We start from the raw sequence: 11447 nt of genomic DNA, 5'->3' as shown, positions 1-11447 counted from the left end.
AATGATATTTTGAAACTTGGGATATGAATAAAAATTGTAAGTGCCACGAGGCACTTTTGAAAGCTAAAAAAAATTACAGAGGGTCCTTATTTCAGACAAATGCTATGTTCTGATAAAGACAATGATAATATAGTAAGATGAATACACTGCCTTTTACAAAGAGCCACTAAACTTGGATTTTGACTCTGGCTTAGTGCCACTTGCTAGCTGGTAACCTTGGCTAAGTTATTTATTCTCTGTGACAGTTCGTTTTCTTATTATAAAATAAAGTGATTAGATTTAGGAGGCTGAAACTCAAATACTTGCAGGGGTTAGATGCAGCTAACGTAAATGGGTGAAGCAAATCTGTTGGGGATAATAAGGAGCTGTGGGGACTCTTGAACTGTCTATCCCAATTAAAGGTCTAAATTTAAAAAATTAGAGCAAACAAAATTATATTTTCTGTCCTATAGGATCTAGAAAGTTTAATTTTAGCACGGGCATAAAGTCTACAAATTAATTAATCTAAGTTCCTACTTTATATCCTTTCTTTTTTTCTTTGAGGTGGAGTCTCACTGTGTTGCTCCGGCTGGAGTGCAATGGCACGATCTGGGCTCACTGCAACCTCTCCCTCCTGGGTTCAAGCAATTCTCCTGCCTCAGCTTCCTGAGTAGCTGGGATTACAGGTACCTGCCAATACGCCTGACTAATTTTTGTATTTTTAGTAGAGACGGAGTTTCACCATGCTGGCCAGGCTGATCTCAAACTCCCGACCTCAGGCGATCTGCCCGCCTTGACCTCCCAAAGTGCTGGGATTAAAGGCATGAGCCACTGCACCTGGCCTATCCCTTTTTTAGGAAGTACATAAAGTGTGCTAGAAAGCTGACTATACCATGAAATTTGATATCAGTCTGCCCTATAGTGGACTCTCACTACATACTGATAGAACAAAATTGATTTGTTTTTATTTATTTATTTATTTTTTGAGACAGAGTCTCACTCTCCAGTTGCCCAGACTGGAATGCAGTGGTATGATTTCCGCTCACTGCAACCTCTGCCTCCCAAGTTCAAGAGATTCTTGTGCCTCAGCCTCCTGAGTAGTTGGGATTACATGCGTGCACCATCACGCCCAGCTAATTTTTGTATTTTTAGTAGAGATGGGGTTTCACCATGTTGGTTAGGCTGGTCTCAATCTCCTGACCTCAAGTGATCCACCTGCCTCAGCCTCCCAAAGTGCTGCAATTATAGGCATGAGCCACCGTGCCCGGCCAGAACTAAATTGATTTGAATTAATAAGCAAATCAAGTATCTAACAGGTCTAGAATTATAATAAAAAAATCCTTAATAGGCATAGTATATTCTGTGGGTCCTGAATATTTAAAAATTAAATGTATGTGTATGGTAGGAAACTTTCAAGAAAGTGTTAATTTATCCCATTCAACTAAGAGTGACATAGGTCAAATCAAGGTTCATAGTAGGAAAAATCTGTCTACTTTATGTTTTCTTTACTTCCTGTTTACATTTATTGACAGATTTCAAAGTTGATAAAGAACCTCTACATGAAAAATATCAAAATATTTAAGCAACCTCTGAAGTCTTTCTTAAGCCTCATAATAATGGATGGACTTCAGAAAGCTAAAATCATTTCAAATATGCTGATCATTTTGAATTTCTTTGCTCATTTAAAAAATATGCTGATCTTTTGTTTTAAATGGACAAGTTTAATTAAACAAAATATGTTAATGTTACATACTTGGTCTGTTTTACTTTAAATATGTTCCATTCAAAAGTTTAAAAATAATTATTTTATGCTCATGGATCTTGGAAATCTATACTACCAAAGTGAAGTAGAGAGTTGTTCAATGATTCAGTGATTCTGCAGCTATATAGATTCCAGAAAGATTAACTTTGTTTTCTACCAAGAGAAGCTGAATTATTCAGACTTTCTGTTTGGACAATCCTTCACTTCATTTTGGCTGAGATAGCGAAAGGATTTAAATTGCTCACAAAGACTCTTAGAACAATATGATAGCACATCTTCAAGAATATATCTATGTTTCAGGACTGATGGAAACATTAAATAGGTAATCTTTATAATGTGTTCCAGGTTTCGCTAAGCAACAGGACACTATAGACCACACAGTAGATTTAGGTCAAATTAGAAGACAGCAACAATGAAGTAAGAAACGAGTCTAGTGATTTCATAAAAATATTTACCATTGATTTTTGTTTCTAACCAGTATGCTTCTATCTAAGTCGTCTTGAACTATGTCAGTTCAAGAGTTATTAGTGGCTCAAAGCTTCTGTGTAATACAATGGACATGATTTCTACAGCATGAGAAATTCATGAAATGTGCTGGATATAATAGTACACCTCTACAGATAATTTAATTTACTTAATGGGATTTATTAAGGATATAGTGAAAATAGTATGCATTTTATTTTATTTTATTTATTTTATTATTTATTATTTTTTTATTTAATTTTTTGAGAGGAGTCTTGCCTGTGCAGGCTGGATGCAGTGGCGGCTCTCAGCTACTGCAGCTCGCCTCCCGGGTTCACGCCTTCTCCTGTCTCAGCTTCCAGTAGCTGGGTACAGGCGCCCGCCTCGTCCCGCCCGGCTAGTTTTTGTATTTTTTAGTACCTACAGAGAGGGTTCACCATATTAGCCAGTATGGTCCTCGATCTCCTGCCTCGCTAGATCCGCCGTCTCGGCTCCAAAGGCCTGGAATAAAATACAGCTTGAGCCACCGCGCCCGGCTTATTTTATTTTATTTTATTCTTTTATTGCTTTTTTTGGACGGATGTCTTGCTTGTCGCGGCTGGAGTGCAGTGGCCGGATCTCAGTCACTGCAAGCCCCGCTCCGGGTTTACCGCCATTCTCGTGCCGCAGCCTCCTGAGTAGCTGGGAACTACAGGGGCCGCCACGTTCGCCCAGCTACGTTTTTTGTATTTTTAGTAAAAGAGATGGGGTTTCACGTGTTTAGCAGTGATGGTCTTGCTCTCCCTCGACCTTGTGATCGCCCCGTCTCGGCCGTTCCAAAGTCTGGGTTACGCTTGAGCCCCGCCGGCCCGGCTAGGTATGCATTTTTTAGACTCAAAAGACCTATATTTGTATGCCCTACTCTGATACTTACTAGTTCTGTAATACTGGAAACATTAATTTTCTCATCTGTAAAACAGGGATACTAGACTTCTTTTATAGGATTCATTTAAAGGTAAACAAAATAATGAATGTGAAATTGATATTAGAGCTTAGCATATAGTAGCAATGATTTATAAAATATTTGTCTCCCTCAGACCAGAGCAGCTACTAAATTTGATTTTCTAAACAAATAATATCACAAAGTCGTTAAGCAATAACATAAACAGCTGTGTTAAAATTAGTAGTGACCCATATCAAAGAAATACAATTACTAAGAGGTTAAGAAGGATAATATTTAAAGTCTAGCTTTACTAAATCTTTTGTGTGAAGGTATTCTTAGAGATAAAACAATGTACTTAGAAGCAGATTTGGAAGCTGATGGAAGAATATGGTACAAAAAATATTTTTAAATGCTTATGAATGTTCTGTAACCACAAACATAGATACATAACAGATCAAAGACGTATTTATAATTCAGTTGGGTCCAATCTAATCATATGAATCCTTAAAAGTAGGAGAAACTTTCCTGGCTATGGTCAGAGAGTGATGTGACTATGGAAGAATGGCTTTGAAGATGGAATAAAGGGGCCATGAGCCAAGGAATATGGAAGGCTTCTTTAATTTAGAAAGAACAAGGACATGAATTCTCTGTTAAAGCCTCCAGAAAGGATCAGAGCCTTGCTAAAAGCTTGATTTTTAGCACAGTAAGATTTGTGTCAGACTTCTACAAAAATGTAAGAGACAATGCTACTGTTATCTCAGTCACTAAGTTTATGGTAATTTGTTATAGCAGTGATAAATAGTGGAACAGCCTACTTTAAGGAAGAAGAAATATCAGAAAATTTAGGACTAGGAAGTCTGATGAGAAAGTACGTTGATGGACCTATGGGACTGGGCACAAAGTGTAAATGTTTTTGCATTACAGGTGAACACCAACCATAAAGGATATACCACAAAAGAGGTACTGAATAAACAGAATGACTCCAATGGCTGGCATCAACAAGCTTCTCCCTCAAAGCTGGAACAATGGGTACAAGAAGGGTAGTCTTCATACTGTGGATGGCCTCACAGCATGGGCTCCCACTCACCAACAGTGATTTGGCTATTGCTGCTGCCAAATGTCCAACCTGTCAGGAACAGAGACCAATGTTGAGCCCTTGATATGGAATCATCCATAGAGGAGAATCAAATGACAAGTTAATTACGTGGATCCCTTCTATTATGTAAGGGGCAATGAATAATTCATCTTGATTAGAATTGATACATATTTCAGGTATGGATTTTCCTTTCCTGCCAATAGTGCTTCAGCCACTTCCACCATACTTATGGAGTGTTTGATCTCATGACACAGGATCTTCCATAATATCACATCAAACAAAAGGATTCATTTTATTGCAAAAGAGATGAGGTAGTGAGCACATGACCATGTGATTCACTGGTTCTTTCACATATCACTTCATCCAGAACTGTAAACAATTGCTGGGCGGATAGAGCAATGGAATGGCCTGTTGAAGAATCAGCTTACGCACCACCTTAGAGACAATATCCTATGCAGTATACCCTCTGAATCAATGGCCAGCATATGTTGCTGTGTTCCCAACAAGTAGAATTTATGGATCAAAAGGTAGAAGTAGAGGTGGTCCTGTTTACCGTCATTGTCAGTGACCCAATGGGGATTTTTATGCTACTCATCCCCATAGCGCTGGGATTTGTAAGTTTAGAGGTATTGGTTCCCAAAAGGTGAACATTTCCACCAGGAGACACAGCAAGAGGCCCATTGAATTTTAAACTACGGCTGTCACTGGGGCACTTCTGCCTTCTAGTGACAAAGGATCAGGCAATGAGAGTGGTCACCATCCTGGCAGGTTTATCATTCTAAATACTAGGAGGAGGTCAGGCTGCTTTTATAGTGATGACAAAAAGGAATGTATTTGGCATATTGTGGTATACACTTGCACAACTTTGACAGTAAATTGACTAGTAAAGTATTGATGACCTAAGAAAGGTATGGTAACTCTCAAGGATGAGTGACTGGATCATCCCACCATGTAAGCCAGCAAGACCAGCAGAGAAGCTTGTCAAGGTGAGGAAACTCTAGAATGGTAGATCAGGAAGCCTATATTGAGTATCACTTTTGGTCTTTGCAATGGAATCTATGTATCTTGCTAACTTTCTTCCCAAGTTCTAGAGATGCTTCAAAAACTTTTGCAAAAATATAGATCTGAGTGGAACATGGGGTGAATTGAATTGGATGATGTACTCTGCTATTAACATCATCCTTCATGACTAAAGAATTTATTCCTCTAGCTGCTGGGATTTCTACGGATCTCAACTGTCAGTCTTCTTTGGGAATTGCTCTCAATAGAAAAGAGGCACCCTGTGTAGTTCATGCTCTCTTCAGCGGGCAGCCAGTATGCAATGACTAATTGACGTAGGGTGTTAAAGACTTGGCTTCATTTCCTCTATTGGGAGCGGCTCTGAGGAGCAACCTAACTTCAGTGGGTTGGTTAAGTTCTTTTTATAAATTAATGACAGCTCACTTTCTTTCTCTGCTTATTCTTGCTTGCTTCCTTTCTTCCACCAGTGTTGATCCTGAGAGCACTTCTTTACAGGCTATTTTCCATCTCAGAGTCCGCTTTCAGGGCACTCAGGCCTGCACCACACCCTTGTTTTGGTCTTTACCCTGGCCGTGGCCAAAATTTACTTTTCCTTTGAGCTTGGGATTTGTTGAGAAACAGTTTCATCTTTAAGCCTATGACTTTCAATATTTCTAAACTCTCTGTTTCCTCTCAATTCTGTTTGTAACCCAGGCAGTTCTTTTTGAACTCACCACTTTCTTATGCTTTTTCAAAGGCACCTAGCCACAGTCTGCTCTTCAGTATTCTTCTTTGCAATCACCTCTTCTAAATTCACAAGTTTACTAGATCTACATGTTCTGTATTCCATATTATTGCAAGTGACAATTTTATCAAATGTTTTGCCATTACATAATATTGCTTGTCATTATTCCAGCCTCCTATAACAATTACATGACTACCTGCTGCCCATTCCCAGAGCCAGTGTCACATATTTTAGGTTTTAGTTATGGCAGCACTACACTTTATACATCAAATTCTGAATCAGCCCAATTTTTCTGCCTTTCAAAACACCCAAAGTCCTAATGCCATACAACAATATACACATATTTCTTACTCATGCATTTTTGGGTTAGCTAGAGATTGGCTGGTCTTGGCGAGACTCAGCTGGTCTCTGAGGATTAAGTCAGGTCCTGGTCTGTTCCACATATCTCTCATCCTCTTTAAACCAGAGGCTAGCTGAGTCATGTTCTCATTGCAAAAAGAGATCAAGAGACAAGCCTAACTATGCAAGACCTCAATTAATATCAGGGAAGTACATTCCTCCTGTAGGAGAGGGGGAGGGAGTAATCATTTGCTGAAAATTTCTGTAATATACTACTTTGCCAGAAAGATAAAGTATGAAAATATGGAAGAACAGTTAAGACACAAAGAGAACGGCCAAAACTAACAGTTAAGACACAAAGAGAACGGCCAAAACTCAACATATGTTTAATAGGAATTCCAGAATAAAAAATAAACAGGCAATATTCAAAGACATAATACCTATTTTTTTTCCAGAATGGAAAATCCTCTAGTTTTAGATTCAGAAATTACAGTGAATTTAATAAGAATGAAACACACACACGTACACACCCACACACATCTATATGTACAAAAATTATGAGTTTGAGAAGAACAATAAAACAAAACAAGTCATACATATACATGCATAACTATAAATACCTTGACCCATTCTCATGAACATAAAATATGAACCTCAGAGAAAATCTTAAATATAAAAAGAAAAGATACTTCCTTATTTTAAAAATGCCATTTAGATAGGAGCATTGGATAGAAAACTTCTCATCAGTTATAGTATATGCCAGAAATATATGCCAGAATATTATCTTTGAAGTGCCAAGGGGAAAATTACTGTTAACTTAAAATTCTGTATTCAGTTAAAGTATTCAAGATGAAGGGAAATAAAGAGTTATTTTTAAAGAGACTGAATTTACAACATATTGATGCTTGCTAAAAGAAGTCCTTCGGCTTTCCACCATGAGTGCCTCTCACCAGATACAGATGCCCCATCTTGAACTTTTACAGACATCAGAATCGCGAGACAAATAAACCTTTTTTTGTTATGAATTACCCAGGCTCAGGTATTCCTTTAGAGTAACACTAAATGGACTAAGATGTTACTTAATTTTAGGGCCCCCCCAAAAGTGAAACCACCCATGTTAGACTGCCTGTACTATAACCCAAACCCCCTGTGAGGCACAGGTGGAGAGGGCTAAAATTCTCTTCAGGGCTCTTTGTCTGAATCTCCTGTTATTCCTTTAGAGTAACACTAAATGGACTAAGATGTTACTTAATTTTAGGGCCCCCCAAAAAGTGAAACCACCCATGTTAGACTGCCTGTACTATAACCCAAACCCCCTGTGAGGCACAGGTGGAGAGGGCTAAAATTCTCTTCAGGGCTCTTTGTCTGAATCTCCTGTTTAGAGACAGAGATGGAAACTCTTGCTCTTAAAGAAAAAAGAGAGTTTGAAAAAGAAGCTCACATAAAATGTAGACCTCACACTTTTGCACCCAGCGAAATATCTGGAGTTGGAAGAATGCAATGGATTTGTGCTGGTACTGAGCACTGAGTCTGAGACGGAACGATGGGTGTTTGAAAGGTTGCTCTGAATCTTGCTGACTACACCAGAAATTTTGACCTAAGGGAAGAATCTCAAGCAAAGAGGAAGAAACTGAAGCACATTTAGCATATGCAGAGATCACATGGCGAGAGAGGAAAGGTGGAAGAGTGTGGGGAGAGGTGCCAGGCTCTTTTTAATAATCAACTCTCATGGGAACTAATAGAGTAAGAACTCACTCATTGCCACCAGGATGGCATCAAGCTATTCTTGAAGGACACAGATTAAGTAGAGCTTTAATTTAAGCCAAAGGTGAGGACTGCAGCCTGAAAATCATAGATTCAATATATTCTCTGATTAACAGCAGTTACAAGTGGTCTTTTTTCCTTTTTTTTAATTTTTTTAAGGAAAAAAAGATAAGGGAGCAGTTCCTAAGTTGTTTACCAAGAATTTAAAAAATAACATAATCTATCAATTGGCTGTACATTGTTCTTTCTATCACAAATTCCAGGAACATGAAGATACTGGGTGAGGGTCAAATTGTGCAATGTGTGGTAACATTTTAGGTAATTTATCAGCTAGCCTGAAATTACAGGGAAGGAATGAAAAAAACAAAAAAATTTTAAACAATTACCCTGGGGCATGGGTGCGGGGGAGGCGACTGAAGTGTGTCATGCTCGTGGCTCTCTGGGCCTGATAATTTTGCATCTCTCACATTCTTCAGACTGCTCTGAGCCATTTTCTCAAATGGTGATTGCTAGATGCTGAGGGAAGGGAGCAATGGGTAGTTGTTGTTTAATGGGTACACAGTGTCAGTTTTGCAAGATGAGTTTGGGAGATTGGGTGCACAGAAATGTTAATGTACTTAACGCTATTAAATCACACACTTAAAAATGTTTAAGTTGGTAAATTTTATTATATATATTTTGCAACAACTAAAAATAAAAAAGAATTTGAAGGGAAATAATTTCAACAAATAAAATAAATGGAGTGGAAGGAGATATGGAGAGTTGGTAATCAATAGGCATTAAGTCCAGCAAGATGAATAAGCTCTAGAGATCTGCTGAACGACATGGTACCTATGGTCAACAATAATTTATTGTACACTTAAAAATTTGTTAAGAGATCTCATGTTAACTGTTCTTGCCACAATACAGTAAAATAAAAATAAGTTTTACACATTTTTAAAAAGATTATACACCTCGTAAAAGTGACAGAGAAGGAAACAGCCAAATGCTGCCCAGGCCATTGTGCACTGGGAGCTTACCTAAAAGTGCCCGCCATGAAAAATTCTGTCCCTTAACACATGCATAGTATGTTTAGACAAGCTCCTTGGGCTTTCCTACTTTACTATGCATTACAACGCATGTGTCATGTTCAAAGACATGCTGTCCCTTAACACATGCGTAGTAAGGGAAATAAACCAATATGGAGTGGCTCAGACTAAGGGCCCACTTGTGCACTGGGACAATGGGGTGGACCCATCTGGAATCCACGCCTTATAAAGTGGGGAGAAGCCTGGCCTCTTCAGCTCACTTATGGTGGCCTGGTATTCAATCTGTGAGGTGGAAGCCTGTTGAAAGGATCCCCTTTTTTCTCTGAGAGCTTTCTTTTAATAAATTCTGCTCTACTCGCCTTTCAATGTGTCCACGTACCTAATTTTTCCTGGTTGTGGTACAAGAACCGGATTTTAGCTGAACTAAAGAGCAAAAAATCCTGCGTCAAAAGGAGAGCCAAGACTCAAAAAAGAGAAATAGTCTTTCTAATTTTTGATTGATTTAAATTCAGTGACTATTTCTCTGAACAATAAAGTTGCAACTTATTTGAATAAAAACTCAAAATAAAGGGAACACTAAAACTTACAATTGAATGCATCATTTGCCTGATTATAGGTCTTTGGGAATCTGCAAGATAACCTTTATTCCTGCAAGGTATAGATTTTAGCTTTTCTTTAAAAAATCTAATTGTTTATGGATCTTCTAGTTGGCCTGATAAAAGGAAAAAATACATCACTGTGAAGTCACATCCGACGTAAGGGTTTTGTTCCAAAGCTATCTAGAAAATTGTTGTGTGGTCAAAGGTGCTGTTGAAAATTCCTTACTTTGCCTTTAAAGCAAAAAAGTGTGGTTTTGTATTTTGAACATGACACATGAGTTGTAATGCACAGTAAAGCAGGAAAACTCAAGGAGCTTGTCTACAAGAAAGAACAAGGCAAATGCTGATGCCTGCGCTCTCAGAATGTTTTGTGATCATAGTTTTTGGGTGAAGCTGAATGAGAGTAAGTGGAATTAGAGTGCTGTCACTGGCCTGTAGGGTTTACTCAATTCTGTTTTGATATTACACCTCTATAACTTTAATACACAATAATAAATGATTCCATTGTGAAAAAAATGGTGGTAAGGAATTAATTCCAACTTAGATAAAGATAGAAGTATCAGTTAACTTCAGATCTTAAGACAAGCATGTTAAAAATTTAAGGGTCACTGATTAAAAAAAGAGTTAACAACTTTCCAAAGAGTAGAAGGGGGAAATAATACAGTAAATTAAGCAATCTAAGGCAGACAAGGAAACAATAACAGCAGCATGCAGGAAGAAGCAGCAATGGAAGGTATAGCATATAGAAAACATATCATATATAAGATTGTAGAAATAAGGCCAAATATATTCACATTAAATGTAAATAGATTAATCTAACTTGTTAAAAATCAGAGATTCTTATACCTAATTTTTTTTTTAAACTGGTTTTGTTGGCATATCAAAATTTAAAGTTGTCTTTACGTCTACTATCAATCAAATATCAATAATACAGACTTTGAGGGGAAAAAAATTATTGGAAAAAAAGTCACTACTTAATGGTAAAAAGAACAGCTTATTAGGAAAATGTACCATTCTGAATCTTTTTGTACCTAAATAAATGACCTCAAAACACATAAAGCAGAAAGACAAAGAATTACAAGTAGAAAGTGACACACTGTTTCAAAAACTCATAGATAAAGCAAAAATTAGTAAATATACAGAAGACTAGGACAACACAATTAACAAGCTTGATCTAATGATAATATACAGATTCTTCAGCTCCACAATTAAAGAATATAGGTTATTTCAAACAAAGATGAAATATTTACAAAAATTCAGTAGTACAATCATAAAGCAAATTTCAACAAATCTAAAACAGTCCATGTGGTAAATATCACCTTGAAAACTAAACGAAATGGTTCATGGTAAAATAAATCATAGTTAGAGATTACATAGCATATAGAAAGGAATAACAATAAAAGTAATTTGGTGCTAAAATAATACCAGGAGTGATATTTAAGGTCTTAGAGAGAGAGAGAGAGAGAGAGAGAGAGAGATACACACACACATATCTATATCTATCTTAGATAGATAGATATATATAGGAAAAGATGAAAACTAATGAGCTAAAATTTTATCTTAAGGTGTTGAATAAAGTACAACAGAATAAGCTACAGAGCTTAATAAAATAGAAAACGGAAACTAAAATAGGAATAAAAAAACCCCAAAACCCCAAATCTGATCTTTTGAAAAGGCATATATATATTGCTTTATATATAAATATGTATATATGTAGCTATATGCATTATAAATAAAATATATAATACATAT

This window comes from Rhinopithecus bieti, unplaced genomic scaffold (genome assembly GCF_001698545.2).
Source record: "Rhinopithecus bieti isolate Rb0 unplaced genomic scaffold, ASM169854v2 scaffold_14700, whole genome shotgun sequence".
Lineage (NCBI taxonomy): Eukaryota > Metazoa > Chordata > Mammalia > Primates > Cercopithecidae > Rhinopithecus > Rhinopithecus bieti.
The sequence above is the reverse complement of the archived record's forward strand: the minus strand, read 5'-3'. Positions refer to the sequence as shown.